The sequence below is a fragment of the Rhinolophus ferrumequinum genome, chromosome X (genome assembly GCF_004115265.2).
Source record: "Rhinolophus ferrumequinum isolate MPI-CBG mRhiFer1 chromosome X, mRhiFer1_v1.p, whole genome shotgun sequence".
In the NCBI taxonomy this organism is placed as follows: domain Eukaryota; kingdom Metazoa; phylum Chordata; class Mammalia; order Chiroptera; family Rhinolophidae; genus Rhinolophus; species Rhinolophus ferrumequinum.
In genome coordinates this window covers 112,069,082-112,082,689 of record NC_046284.1, presented here as the reverse complement: position 1 = coordinate 112,082,689, position 13,608 = coordinate 112,069,082, and the positions used below count along the sequence as shown (strand labels likewise).

At 38.6% G+C, this 13,608-nt stretch overlaps 1 long non-coding RNA gene across 1 annotated transcript in view; it reads left to right on the top strand.

The window, feature by feature from the left end:
• LOC117022757 (uncharacterized) overlaps positions 1–11,755 on the top strand; it is a 102,539-nt gene extending 90,784 nt beyond the window's left edge. The window contains exons 2-3 of the long non-coding RNA XR_004423118.1: positions 4,343–4,531; positions 11,574–11,755. This is a non-coding gene — a long non-coding RNA (uncharacterized LOC117022757). The remainder of the gene's footprint in view (positions 1–4,342; positions 4,532–11,573) is intronic.
• The last annotated feature ends 1,853 nt before the right edge of the window (positions 11,756–13,608 follow it).

The window sequence follows — 13,608 nt, the reverse complement described above, 5'->3', positions numbered from 1 at the left end:
AAAAGGAACCCTCAGACACTGTTGGTGGGAATGCAGACTGGTGCAGCTGTTATGGAAGGCAGTGTGGAGGTTCCTCAAAAAATTACGAATAGAATTACCATATGACCCAGCAATCCCTTTCCTGGGTATCTACCCCAAAATCTGAAAACATTTATACATAAAGACAAGTGTGCTCCAATGTTCATTGCAGCTTTGTTTACGGTGGCCAAGACGTGGAAACAACCAAAATGTCCTTCGATAGGTGAATGGATAAAGAAGTTGTGGTATATATACACAATGGAATACTATTCAGCGGTAAGAAAAGATGAAATAGGACCATTTGTGACAACAAGGATGGATCTTGAGAGTATAATGCTAAGCGAACTAAGTCAGACAGAAAAAGCAGAGAACCATATGATTTCACTGATATGTGGCATATAAACCAAAAACAACAAAAGAACAAGACAAACAAATGAGAAACAAAAACTCATAGACACAGACAATAGTTTAGTGGTTACCAGAGGGCAAGGGGGGTGGGGGGTGGGAGATGAGGGTAAAAAGGATCAAATATATGGTGATGGAAGGAGAACTGACTCTGGGTGGTGAACACACAATGGGATTTATAGATGATGTATTACAGAATTGTGCACCTGAAATCTATGTAACTTTACTAACAATTGTCACCCCAATAAACTCTAATTAAAAAAAGAGATTTGTTTGTTGGAATTATTAGTATTGTTGCGTATCATTGTAGATCCTCCATTTTCATTGCTATATGATATACCATTATGTAAATATATCACAATTATTAACAGTCAATTGGCATTTGGGTAGTTACTTGTTTGGGGCTATTAAGAATAGTGCTTTTATGAACATTTTTGTGCATGTCTTCTAATGCATACATACATTATGCATTTTGGTTAGGAGTATGTATGTGTGTGTAGTTGCATCTCTGAGGTTAATTTGCATTTCCTTTATGACTAATGAAATTCAGTGGCTTTTTATATGGTTCTTGGCCACTTGCATATTTTCTATTGAGAAATGTCTGTCTATTTTTGTTTCAGGTTATCTTTTTTTTAAGAGTTCTTTATTTTGGATGTTTGGAATTATTTGTTGTGTGTGTATATTGCAAGGTTCTGTCTCTCTCCCTGTCTCTCTGTCTCTCCCTCCCTCCCTCCCTCTATTCTTCTTAAACAAAACACCAAAAACTCTGACTATATGATAAATTGTACTTTATTAAAATTATAAACTTCCATTTGCCAAAATTACCCATTAAGAGACTTGAAATGCAACCCACAATGGGAGACAGAGGAGTACTTTTTAAATGATGGGACTTTTTTACAACATCAGAGCAGAGAGATTTGTAGGAATAAACTAGGGGAGCAGAGACCGTACCCTCTTAGACCCTCTTAGAACATCCAGTTGACCCAAAGTAAGGTGGAGGAGTCTTGTGAAGCTGAAAAAGCTAATTATCTCCTTATACTTCTTCCAATAAAAAGTAAAAGCACCTTTTCCAGTTTCGCCCTATGCTTCTATTCACAGGATTTTGGAAGGTACTGGAAGGTTACTTCTACCCACTTCAAAGGGCTTATATCAGACTCCCTCTGAAACAATGTGAATTGTACTCCTTGTACATTCTAAGGGGGAACATTGCAGTGTCCACTTGTCATTCTTTATATCAAAGGCTCATTTCAAAGGACTTGTACATTTGTACATGAGCCAGGAATTGTCCATTAACCTACTAAATGATCCAGTCACAGTCTACTGAATTTGGAAGAACTGCCAAGGATGAAACAGCTTTTCCTACTCAACTGGAACTAAGGGGAAATGATTTAGGACAGACAGTGATGAGTTGGAGAAAGATAAAAATCACAACTCCTACTAGCTTGCCTAGAAGAGAGTATGCTTTAATTTTATCTGATAGAGCTTCTCCTTGCTTAAAAATGAGTGTTTTCTAGTTAAAGCTAACATTTTTGAATCTTCGTTACCTCCCTGGCTCTATTCTCAGGACTTGATACGTCTTAGCCCATTTCATCCTCACAATCCTATGAAGTAGATATAATTATTCTCACTTTTACGAACAAGGGAATGGAAGTGCAGAGAAGTTAAAAGATAAACTTGCCCAAGATTGCACAACCAGTAATAATTAGAAGATAAGTGGGGGAGGAAGAAATTTTCCTCTATCCTAGGTTCTTTTGGCTAGTCTAATACTTAAATCAACATGAGACAGATTAACAAGAGAAAATAACCAAATTTAATTACGTACGTATGTTTGGGAACCACACATCCATGAGAGGTTCAGAGACAGAAAGGTAAAATGAGGTATATATGGCATCCAGAGCCAAGGAATGAGGTAAGGCACCTGGGGCTTCAGAGGGGAGGAGGGTCATTTGCAGGACAGTAAGAAGAACAGATGTTTAGTAATTAGATGCTTGTCCTGTCCTACAGATAAGTTATGAAAAGTTATTTCTGGTGATATCACTTATTAAGAGCAAAGCTCCAATTTAAAGTCTTTAAGGTAGAGGTAAAAGTTTCTTGTGAGCCCCACAGGGTCTTGATACCCTTCACCTCAAAATAATCCATATGCCAAAGCGACACATCTTGGGGGAGCTTGTTCTGAACCCCTTCAGAGGCAAGGCTTGTACCCAGGGCATCAGACTATGGCCCACACTCATAACCACTATATTACACTACCTTGGGATGAAATGCTATGAGTTTTGTACACACAGCCTTATCTGATATTATTACTTTCATTGCTTAGCTCTGTCCCAACACTTTCACACTGTTCTAATTAATCAGTGCTTACTCTCTTGTTTTTCCAAATGAAGCTATGAGCTACTTGAAAGCAAGGACTGCTGTGTCCTAAATGGCCGACGCTCATAAAATGTATGCAGCAGGACCAGGACTTGAGTGAGGAGAGTGAGGTACTCACTTCCAGTGCAAAATTTAAGAGGGCTCAAAAAAAGTCAGCAATCAAGATGAATAATATGTTAATGCAAAGTTTTTTAAAAACCAAAATATGCCATGCTGAGTCATATTGGAGCCTGAGGCAAAAGGAAAAATCAGAAATAGTGATCCTATCTTTAAAAATATTGGCATTTTGGTCATATCATGGAATTTTTGCATTAATTTTGATTTCTTAAAAATATTGCACTAAAATATTATTTTTCTTGATTATTGAGTTTTTTGGTGTATCCCCACCTTAAAATTTGCTCTTGAGGTAAGTACCTCATTTTCCTCACCCTAGTCTAGGCAGTGGGTATAACTGAATAAATGGTTGAGTTTACATGCCAACATCAACATTATAGATGAGAAAACTGAGACCAAGGTGCAGAGAAGTGGAAAACTTTATTCAAGGCCGCACAACTAAATGGTGTTGATTCTTTTGGAATTGCAACATCAACTTTGTAACTTCTGCTATCCCAAACTTAATATCTTAAAAATGGAATTTATGCTCTGGCTAAGAACAATGAATGGCACAAACAAATGAAATTTATAGGTAGGACAAAAACGTGAGCCAATGGTTTAGAGGTTGCTCTAACAAATGCATTATCAGCTACTTACATATGATAATATTGAAAAGTAAGACTTGATCACCATCATTGTAAAAAAATTTATTATCATTAATTTATTCAACAAACATTTATTCAGTACCTACCATGGAATTTATTTTCTTTTTTGTTTTTTAGTAGAACTCCCACTGGGCCATAAGATGAGCCCAAAACACAGGTAATCAATTAATTTGTTAGATTAACTTCTGGATATAATGGCATTAAATGAAATGACTATGTGTTTTATATCTATAAAAAATAAAACCAGAGCATAGTTGCTACTCTCAGTGAATAGTGGAAAAGACAAATATAGCAACACACATAAGTCAACAAAACTTAAAATTGTAAGAGACATTGTTTCTAGGAAATTCTTTGTATTTGCCTGACTCGTCTGAAGTTGGTTATCTTGGTTATTTCAAGCAGGTTGTTAACAAGGTCAGAGCTATTGACCAACACTCTCAAAAAGTCCCTCGAAGAGCATGTCCTGCTAACAATGACTCATTCCTTAAACACTTACTGAGTACCTACCACGTACCAGATTGTGTGTTAGATACTGGGGCTACACGGCTCTGGAGTCAGGGATTGCTTTCAGTGGCGTGGAGATGGGAGAAGGTCAACAGGCAAGAGTTCAGAGGTCTACCAGGAAGGTTCATGGAAGACTTCTCAGAGGGGCCAGGAGCATGCCCGTTTAGAGTTGCGGTGTTTGAAAGGGCCCAATAGATAACTCCCCATTGGAGATCTGAATTACTTATAAAATAAGACAAAGAAATTGGCAGTTAAAGACTTAACTATTACCTTTATTCCTGATACAGCATATATCGGAGACTGTGGCTTATACCTGCCAACAAGTGGGCTTCGCAGTGCTGAACCTCAGAAGTAGACTTACCCACCCACCCAGCATCCCTGGACCAAAGCAGACCTTGACAATTTCAGGGACAAAGTCTGCCTCTGGAACATTGGCGGGGAATGGTGGCTCCCTGGGGCAGCTTGCACCCAAAAAGGTAGGATTGGACGATGTGTGTCCATATATTTTGTGTGCCGTATAAACAGTGTGATGTAAATGTGCATGTGTATATAAGTGAACTTTAATATGCTTCCTAGAAGTACTTAGCATTTGAGCCATCTAATCAAGAATCTACATTCTGCAGACAGAGAAAGACAAATACCATATGATCTCACTTATATGTGGAATCTAAAGAAAAGAATCAGTGAATGAACTAATCAGAAACAGTTTTGGAGACATAGAGGAAAAACTGAGGGTTGCTAGATGGGAGGCGGGGTAGGGATAAGGGGGAAGGTGAGGGGATTAGAAAACAGCCAGTAACCACAAGATGGCCACGGGGTTTTGAAAATTAATCTGGGGAACGTAATCAATAATGTTGTAAAGATTTTGTAGGGTATCCGATGGACACGTGTCCCATTTGGGAGACCACCTCAGGGATGATGTAGATGGCTGATCACTGCACTGTACACTTGAAGCTGAACAATAATGAATGCCAACTACAAGTTTTTATATATATGTATATATATGTATGTATATACTTACAAGAAGCAGAGTACAGCATTAGGAATAGAGACAGTGGAAATGTAATGGCTCTGTGCGATGTCAGAGGGATAGTGGATGGGGGGAGGGGGGTTCACACAGTGTGAGGGAAAGAAATGATAAACGTCTAAGTAAAAAAAAAAGAAAAAAGAAAAAAAGGAATCGACATTCTGGAGAGGCTTAAGCACTATAAATATTGTTATCTAAATCTATACCCAGATTTAGATATGGGTATATGTAAGTTATTAATAAATTTAATAAATAAAAAAGTTAATAACTTTAAAAAAATAATAAATATGTTAGAAGTAATTTTTCATTGGTGAAATGATTGACATTTGATATATATATTGAGGTTGGTTATCTTGGTTATTTCAAGCAGGTTGTTAACAAGGTTATATATATATATATATATATATATATATATATATATATATATATATATATATATGGCCGACTAGAAAGATTTGACCGGCTCAGCTGCCTTTGCATGCATGAAATATAGGAATCTGGCACGCTGAGCAGTCTAATATCTTTAGAGCGGTGCCCTGGGTCTAAAGCGTTGTGCGTCCTGTGCCCACCATGTCATGGAAGATTCAGGTGGAGACTTAACTGTTGGATTGGCTGGCCCCAGGTCTCTCACAAGGCTACAATCCAGTTGTCAGCCAGGACTCCAGCTATCTGAGACTTGATAAGGCTAGAGGATCCCTTTCCAAAAATACTCACAAGAGCCCTCAGTTCCTTGTCACGTGGATGTGGGCCTCTCCATTGGGCTCCTCACATGTGGCAGCTGGCTTGACCCAGAATGGATGATGATGGTGAGAGAGAGAGAGAGAGAGACCACACTGACCACACTTCCTTTTATGATCAAGGCTAAAGTCACCATCACTGTAATTTATTCTATTCATTAGAAGCAAGTCACTACTAAATCCAGCCCTCCTCCAGGGAAAAGTATTACACAGTATCAGGGAATCATTGGCGGCCATACTGGAGGCTACCCAGCACACCTTGTGAATTGTTAACTGACTACGCAAATGGCAGCCTCCAGATGCTATGAAAGTGGTTATACATTATTTGTCAACCTTTCTCTCATAGTTTTGCAAACATAGTAACACCATTACCTCTTTGCTCTGCAAATGCAAAGGGCACTCCAGCAGGTAAATGGACAGTAATAACAACTCCCTTTGCACTACGAAGATTCAAGGGAGGTTCGGATGAATTGCTTTGAGGCAGTTTTTGTTTGTGTCTTTGAAGTACAAGATTGTTCCTTAACTAGAATGATAGTTCGGTTTGTGTTTTTCAAGCCCACCTCCACCAAGCCAGCAAAACTAGATGCCAGTCTGAGCATAAAAAAAAAAAAACTATTGACTCTGATAGTTCATTTTATTTAAACCCTTATTCTAAGATGACCTGTGAAAACAAGCAAAGTGTCACTATAATCAGGAATTTTTGAGTGAAAGGTGTCAGTATTTTCCAAAGAACAAAATGTGAATTTGCTTCAGGGAGGTTAAAAAATTTCTTTCCTTGGTTTTAAAACACACACACTTTCTCTCTCATGAAAACATTAAAGTGAAAAAAAACTAAATGCTTTGCTTGCTAATAAATTTACTAAATAGAGATTTGGGCTGAGTTAGCCAGAGGCAAACATGGTCTCATGTGAATATTTTCTAGTCGGTATTCCTATATGGTCATTTGATGGGTTAGAAGTGTGGGCCCTTGTCTATTTTTAGCCCATTATTTCTGCAGCCTCAGCCAGTGCCCGTGCAACTTCATTCGTGGGATGAGGCTCTTCATACCAGTTCCAGATAAAACCTCCCAACAAGCAATGAAATGTTCATGGGAAAAACACATGGTAAAGGGAAAAAAACAATTTTCCTCTTAACAGGACATTTGAATCAGGTTATCCCAATAGAGAAATGAAATTTGCCCACTTAGTATTAAACACACAAAGATTAGTGAAATGAAAATTTGCCAGTGATGCTGTGGGTGTGAACATTTTCACACAGCCTTTCCCCCCAGTTTTGCACGGTGGTGGTGAAACCTGGCCCAGATGTTTCACATCAGTCTTCCGAGATCACATCTTCGCCTAGGCCGGCAGAAGCTCAGTGTTTGCTCTGGATGAATTTCCCTACACTCTGTACCTTCGAGACCAAATGCATCTTAGACCTTAGCGTTTTGTACCGCGTTGGCAAGCTCCGTGTGGCTGGTAACTTTAGCTATAAAAAATGCTTTTAAATAATTTCTGTGATAATTAGATTAAGGTTTGTGCTTTGAAGTTGGCCTCTAGTTGGCATTTGGATATCACTTAACAAAATCAGACCAGGCTTTTGTGCTCCTATGTTGCGCCCCGTGGCCATGGAGCCTATTAAGTTTTTACTTCAAGGCCAGATTAGTGGATCTGAGCAAGTTTATCAACACCAATACATCTTTGAGAAAGGTGCTTTTTTCAGGTAGCATTTTCTCCTTTCCTCAACCAGCTCTCTTTTCTATCGAATTTTTAAATAACAATTCATGTTGACCGAGACTAGTGCTTCTCAAACACTAATGCGCATATGAATCAGGAAACATCTTGTTAAAAAGCAGGTTCTGATTCAGTAGATCTGGGGTGGGGCCTGATATTCTACATTTCTAATGAGTGTCCAGATTATGCTGATGTGGCCAATTCCAGACCTATTTTGAGTCTCATGGGTCTAGAACTAAAGCAATAGTAATTATAAGCAAAAACTGTTTTGCTTTAATATAAACCTAGGTGAGCCATCCAAGGATTGAGAAATAACAGCTTCTCACTTAAAGAGCCTCTCTCCCTCTTCTCTCAAGGCAAACTCTCGAATTTTCTTCTGGCTACCTAGGTTTGAATAAAGGAAATACTGTTTGAGCCACTTTAGATCGATGAACATATTCCTTGTTTCTAATGACTGCAGTAAGTAATGGAAATTGGATGGACATTTTTAGCAATTGTCTTTTCTCTTTAAAACGTCAGCACATTAGCTGTGGTTTGTTGTGGTTTATTCATTTGAAGTGACCTCCAGTGCTGCTCAGGAAACACTCTACAAGCTACTTTAAGATAATTAATCATATTGAATTAGTGATTGGTTTTTAAAAGCCTTTCTAATGCCAATACATTCTCAAGGACTTGCATTGTCATTTTATCTCTCTCTCTCTCTCTCTCTCTCTCTCTCTCTCTCTCTCTCTCTCTCTCTCTCTCATAATTGACCTATGTCCTACAAACTCCAGAAAGCTTCCTAACCTTGTTGACTAATACTAATAATTAGAAGTAGCAAGATGAAGGAGCCCCATCTCTTTAAGGATGTCCCGTCTAGCTCCGAGAAGGAAACTGGCTAAGCCAGATGGGACCTTAGCTGTCGGAGGACTAGAGAAAAATTCCCTTTGCTAGCGACTGTAGAGTTTCAGACAATTCCAAAGGACTGGTCACACTCAATTTGACACACACGATTTAATTTCACAGAATACGTTCCCTTTTAGGTCTTTCTTGTACTTGAAGAATGTGCGGTCTGCAGAGAGGGAAAAGCAAACGATTCCCACTGAATCTCTTTCTTGGATTGGATTTACTTGCCAGGATCTTGTAGGACAGAAATAATGCAATTCACAATTTCCGTCTAAGTTACTCCAACGTCTTGGCAAGTCTAGAACACTTGGTAGGTGACTTTCTTTGAGTTGTAATTCAGGGCTTGCCATTTCCCTTGCTGTTATGGAAAAAAGTAGTAGCTATCTTTATGCTACATTACCCTGGATAGAGGAGCCTCAGGAACCACAGTATCTGGGTTCAAACTACTGCTTCTTTACTTAAGTCACTTAACCTCACTTTCCTCATCTGAAAATGGAGATAATAAAAGTACCTTCTGTGTAGAAAGTTTGAAGGAATACTTCCTGGCACAATAAAGTGCTCAATAAAAGTTACCAATTATTTTAATCCAATTCAACACAATGAACTGCAAAATGGCCAACATGGATCATTGCAACATGATCTACTACAGATTCTGTCCATGTGACTCTAAAAACAGCCGGTCAGTGGTCTGTATAAAGTCAATTCAATGGTTTGATGGTGTGACATGTGTCCAGAACATCAGAGGATAGCAAATGTAATTGTTTCTTCCCAACCCATGAGGCCCTGAGTGAGAACATAAGTGATGAAAATGCTTTGAAGAGTTGAATGCCCCACAATGAAAAAAACGCATGCTCAATAGTAATTGCTATAAGCTACATCACTATACTACAATCCTGGATTTTATTTTTAGTTTCTCCTTTTCTAAAACCCCATGTGGTACAGGTCAACCAATATTCAGCTGTGTATTAAGTCCACTGCCCTGAATTAGGTTCTGTGAGAACTTCAAAGATGATGTAAAACAAGGTTTCTGCTCTCAAAGGTTTGGAAATCTATACTTTGGAGAGCAAGGGTCTGCAATTCATTACAAGGATGGGGAGAAGTGCTCCAGTACAGATTCAGAGAGCCCCCGGGGTTTTCGAAATGCTATCATGATAATGACACATCAACTGAGGCATCCCTATTTAGAAGATTGTTTTACATCTTAAAGAATTCTGGTTCACTTCTACAATGGCCAAAAAGTGTGTGTGTGTGTGTGTGTGTGTGTGTGTGTGTGTGCACAAATTTGCTACCCTGGTCCAGTCTAAAGCTAATATTTTTCTTTCTTTTTTTTTTAAATTAATTCAACAAATAATGATTAAGAGCATATTATGTGTGCTAGGAATTGTGCCTTATTTATTCTAGTCACAATTGTACACAAGAATCCAGAGTCCTTCAGGCCATAGCCTTTACTAAAACAAATAAAGTAGGGTAAAAATCTTTCATTCTTCAATTAAGCAAATTATCTATATAGGCCAATTTTCAGGTGCAAGATTAGTTTTAGAAACAGTCATCAAGATGTTGGTGGAAAAATCCAAAGTTTAATTATGCATAAATGTGTACTAAACCCAGAAATGATCCTCAATACCTTTTACAGTAAAAGCAGAGTTGTTGCCTGTATGACTTTCCCAATGTCATTCCATTGATAATCATTTTATTTGTAGAGTATTAATAGCTATCAAAAGAAAATAGAAATAAGTTACCATCAAATCCATACTTCAGGAGCACTGTAATAATCCCAATTTGCTGAATGCCAAGGATAAAATCACTGGGAAGCCGAGCAGATGGGGCCATTTTATGTTCAGCTACAGCACATTCAACCTGTGACATGAGATCTGTTTGTGAACTAAGAAATGTTAGCTTAAACCTCAGGGCCTCTTAAACCCTTGACCTCTCTGAAAAATGCTGGAGGATATGTTGAGGCAAATAGTTTAGGAAAGTTCAAAATAGAAATAAATGTTTGATGAATATATCTGAACCCTTGACATTTCAGCCCTGTTGGTGCAAGACCTCTTGTCTACATTTTATGTTATGTAAAAGCCTTGGTGTGCATAAAATGCAGAATCTTGGGTCCTGCACCCATAGATGCCGATTCATTAAGTCTGGAGGTTCACCTGGAAATCTACACTTTTAGCAAACAGCTCTAGGTGATTCTTTTTTTTTTTTTTATTTATTGGGGTGACAATTGTTAGTAAAATTACATAGATTTCAGGTGTACAATTCTGTATCACATCATCTATAAATTACATTGTGTGTTCACCACCCAGAGTCAGTTCTCCTTCCATCACCATATATTTGATCCCCCTTACCCTCATCTCCCACCCCCCACCCCCCTTACCCTCTGGTAACCACTGAACTATTGTCTGTATCTATGAGGTTTTTTGTTTGTTTGTTTGGGTTTTTTTTTTAACTTAGAAGTTTATCATTTCTATCCCTCACACTGTGGACCCCCCTCCCCCCATCCACTATCTCTCTGACATCGCACCACAGCTCTAGGTGATTCTGATGTTGGTGGTCCAGGGACCGTTCCTGAAGAAGGCAGTTCTGTAGCTCTTCTTGAGATGGTAACAGTGCAACCCAACCCTGCCTGCCACCCTCTGCTTACACTGCTGTTACTAAATATCCTTCAACAAAGATCTTCAAGGGGATGACTTTCATGTAGTTTGACATTTTGAAATACATTCTGAATTATCCTCAGTTATAACAGCTAGTTTTAGTTCAACACCTATGATTTATTCACTAAAATCTAACTACAGTTAATGACTATGCAAGGGCCTATCTGGTAACTCTCTACAGCCACACTATATGTTTGTCCAGAGTACTCTGGTTAGATAACAGAGGTGGGGCTGCCTGTTCACCCAGTTTTGAAATCTAAATGAAATGTTAGAATTCAAATAAAGGACTCTTAGCCTATCATCATTATGTTAGAAAAGTTATTTTATCATTTGGAACAAATACTCATAGACAGTACCTATACCTTAAAAAGATGTTGAAAAGGTAAAGAGAAAGGGTTGAAGTTAGACAAAGATCTGGTTGTTTTAACAATTTGTATATAGTGTTGTTGTTTTTTTGGTGAATTTCACCAGTTATTGCTTCTGTTTATCTTTCTAAAGTAATTTAGATATGTTGATGCAAGCAGGATTTGAGATGGCTTCTGGTGAATTCTAGACTGCTTCTGAGTAGCTTATCCCTCATCACAAACATTTGGAGGCGGGGAAGAGTCAGGAAGCAGCTGACTGCAGACAACAGCTTTTCTCCGCTTGCATGCGTGCTGGACCATCTCTACAAAAGAAGCCAGACAAGCTCTCAAAAATGAGGTACAAGGCAGAGTTCCAATGGGAGCCAACTATTTACTTCCTCCCTTTTTATCCTTTCTTTTTCCTCTGTTGGCATCCTGCAGAAGGGAAGGGAAGTGTGGTAGAATGTGTTGTTTGTTCACAATTCTTCCTTCTATTCCTTTCACTGTACCATGGCTTCACTAGGTAGATTATGCTTCTCTGTCCCATTGACTTTATGCTTAGCCATATGACTTGCTCTGGCCAAGGGAAAGTGGGCACAAGTGATCAGAATGAGTTCTGAGCCAAGATGCTAAATGGCATTGAAAATTTCTGCCAGGCTCTTCTTGTGTATCTGTCATCTACCATGAGAAGAGTATGCCTTAGGAAGCTGCTGATTCCAGAATGAGACACACGTAGAACAAGCCTCAATCAGATTCACAGCCTTATGCAAAGCTGCCATAACTGACGGAGAAACACATGAGTGAAAACAATAAATGTTGTTTTAGCAAACCACTAGGGTTTTGAGAGGGGGTTGTTTGTTATGCAGCAGCATCATAGCATTAGCTGACTAATACAGGAGGGTAACCTCCATTTACTCAGGACTCACTCCTTGCCAAGCACTATTTACATTAGCTCCTTTAACCTACAAAATTTCCTTCAGAGGTCTACTGATGCTCCCTTCTTTCATGAAACATTTGCTCAGAAAGGACAAGGACACACAGCTAATAGGTGGCTGAGCCAGAAATTCAAATTCAGTGTGCCCATGTCCAAATACAGTGATTATTTCATGGCTTTTTTGTACCATCCTGCCCTGAATTAGGTGCTGTCACACCACAGATGATAGCAACAACACCATAAAAGTAATCTCACTCTTTTAGGAAGGGCTTTACAGGCCAATGCACTTTCATGTATCTTTTTTCATCAATAAGAAAATGTCCAATTACTAATTGGGGTACTTAGTTCTGCTCTAGATTGAATCACAGCCCATAAAGACTTGAAATGGTAAGTCTTCAGTTCGGGAAGTTTTGTGCTTTAGAAAGCACATGAAGGCTTAAAGTAGACTGGAATATTCTAAGATTATAAGTATGAGAGAAAATATACCAGATAAAAACCAGTTGAGCCAGTGTTTGGAGCTTTTTTTGACCAAAGTAGACAGACTCCGTAGAAACTACTCAGGACCCTCCCTCTGACTCCCCTGGAGGAGAAGACACTCAAAAGTCACCACCAATATTGTCACTATTGACACTCAGAAAGAACAGCAATATTTTCCAACTCTGGCTGCACATTAGAATCACGTGGGGAGCTGAAGAAAAAGATACATCTGGGTCCAGCTGTCAGTCAAAGTCCAAAATTTCTGAGTGAGAGGCTGGGCATCTGTATTTTTTTGAAGTTCTTCTGGCGATTCTAATATGCAGCCAGAATTACATCTCACTAAACTAGAAGATGGGACACAGAAGATGTATTTGCTGGCATTTAACATTGAAAACCAATTCCAGTCATTGGCCCATACTTGGATATTGGAATGAGGTTCAGCTTTTCATGTCTTTGAAATTCCTACCCAGTGACTCTCCCATTATTCTTTATCATTTATCTTTCCTCCATTGAATATTTACTGACTCCATAGTTATTTACTGAAACCCATATCTATGTCAATTCCTAAAACGGGTTTGCCAAGGCCTGCGGTGTAAAAGTCTATAGAGTTTGTAAGGAATTCCTTAAAATGGAGGCCACTAACTTAATAGGAGAGACATCACTGGCTTCATGAGCCAAAAAATAAATAAATGCAAAGACTGTCATTTATATCGATTCTATCTATACATGATTCACAGTCTCCTATAACTATTTTGGGGCACTGACATTCTGGTTTCATTTGCACAT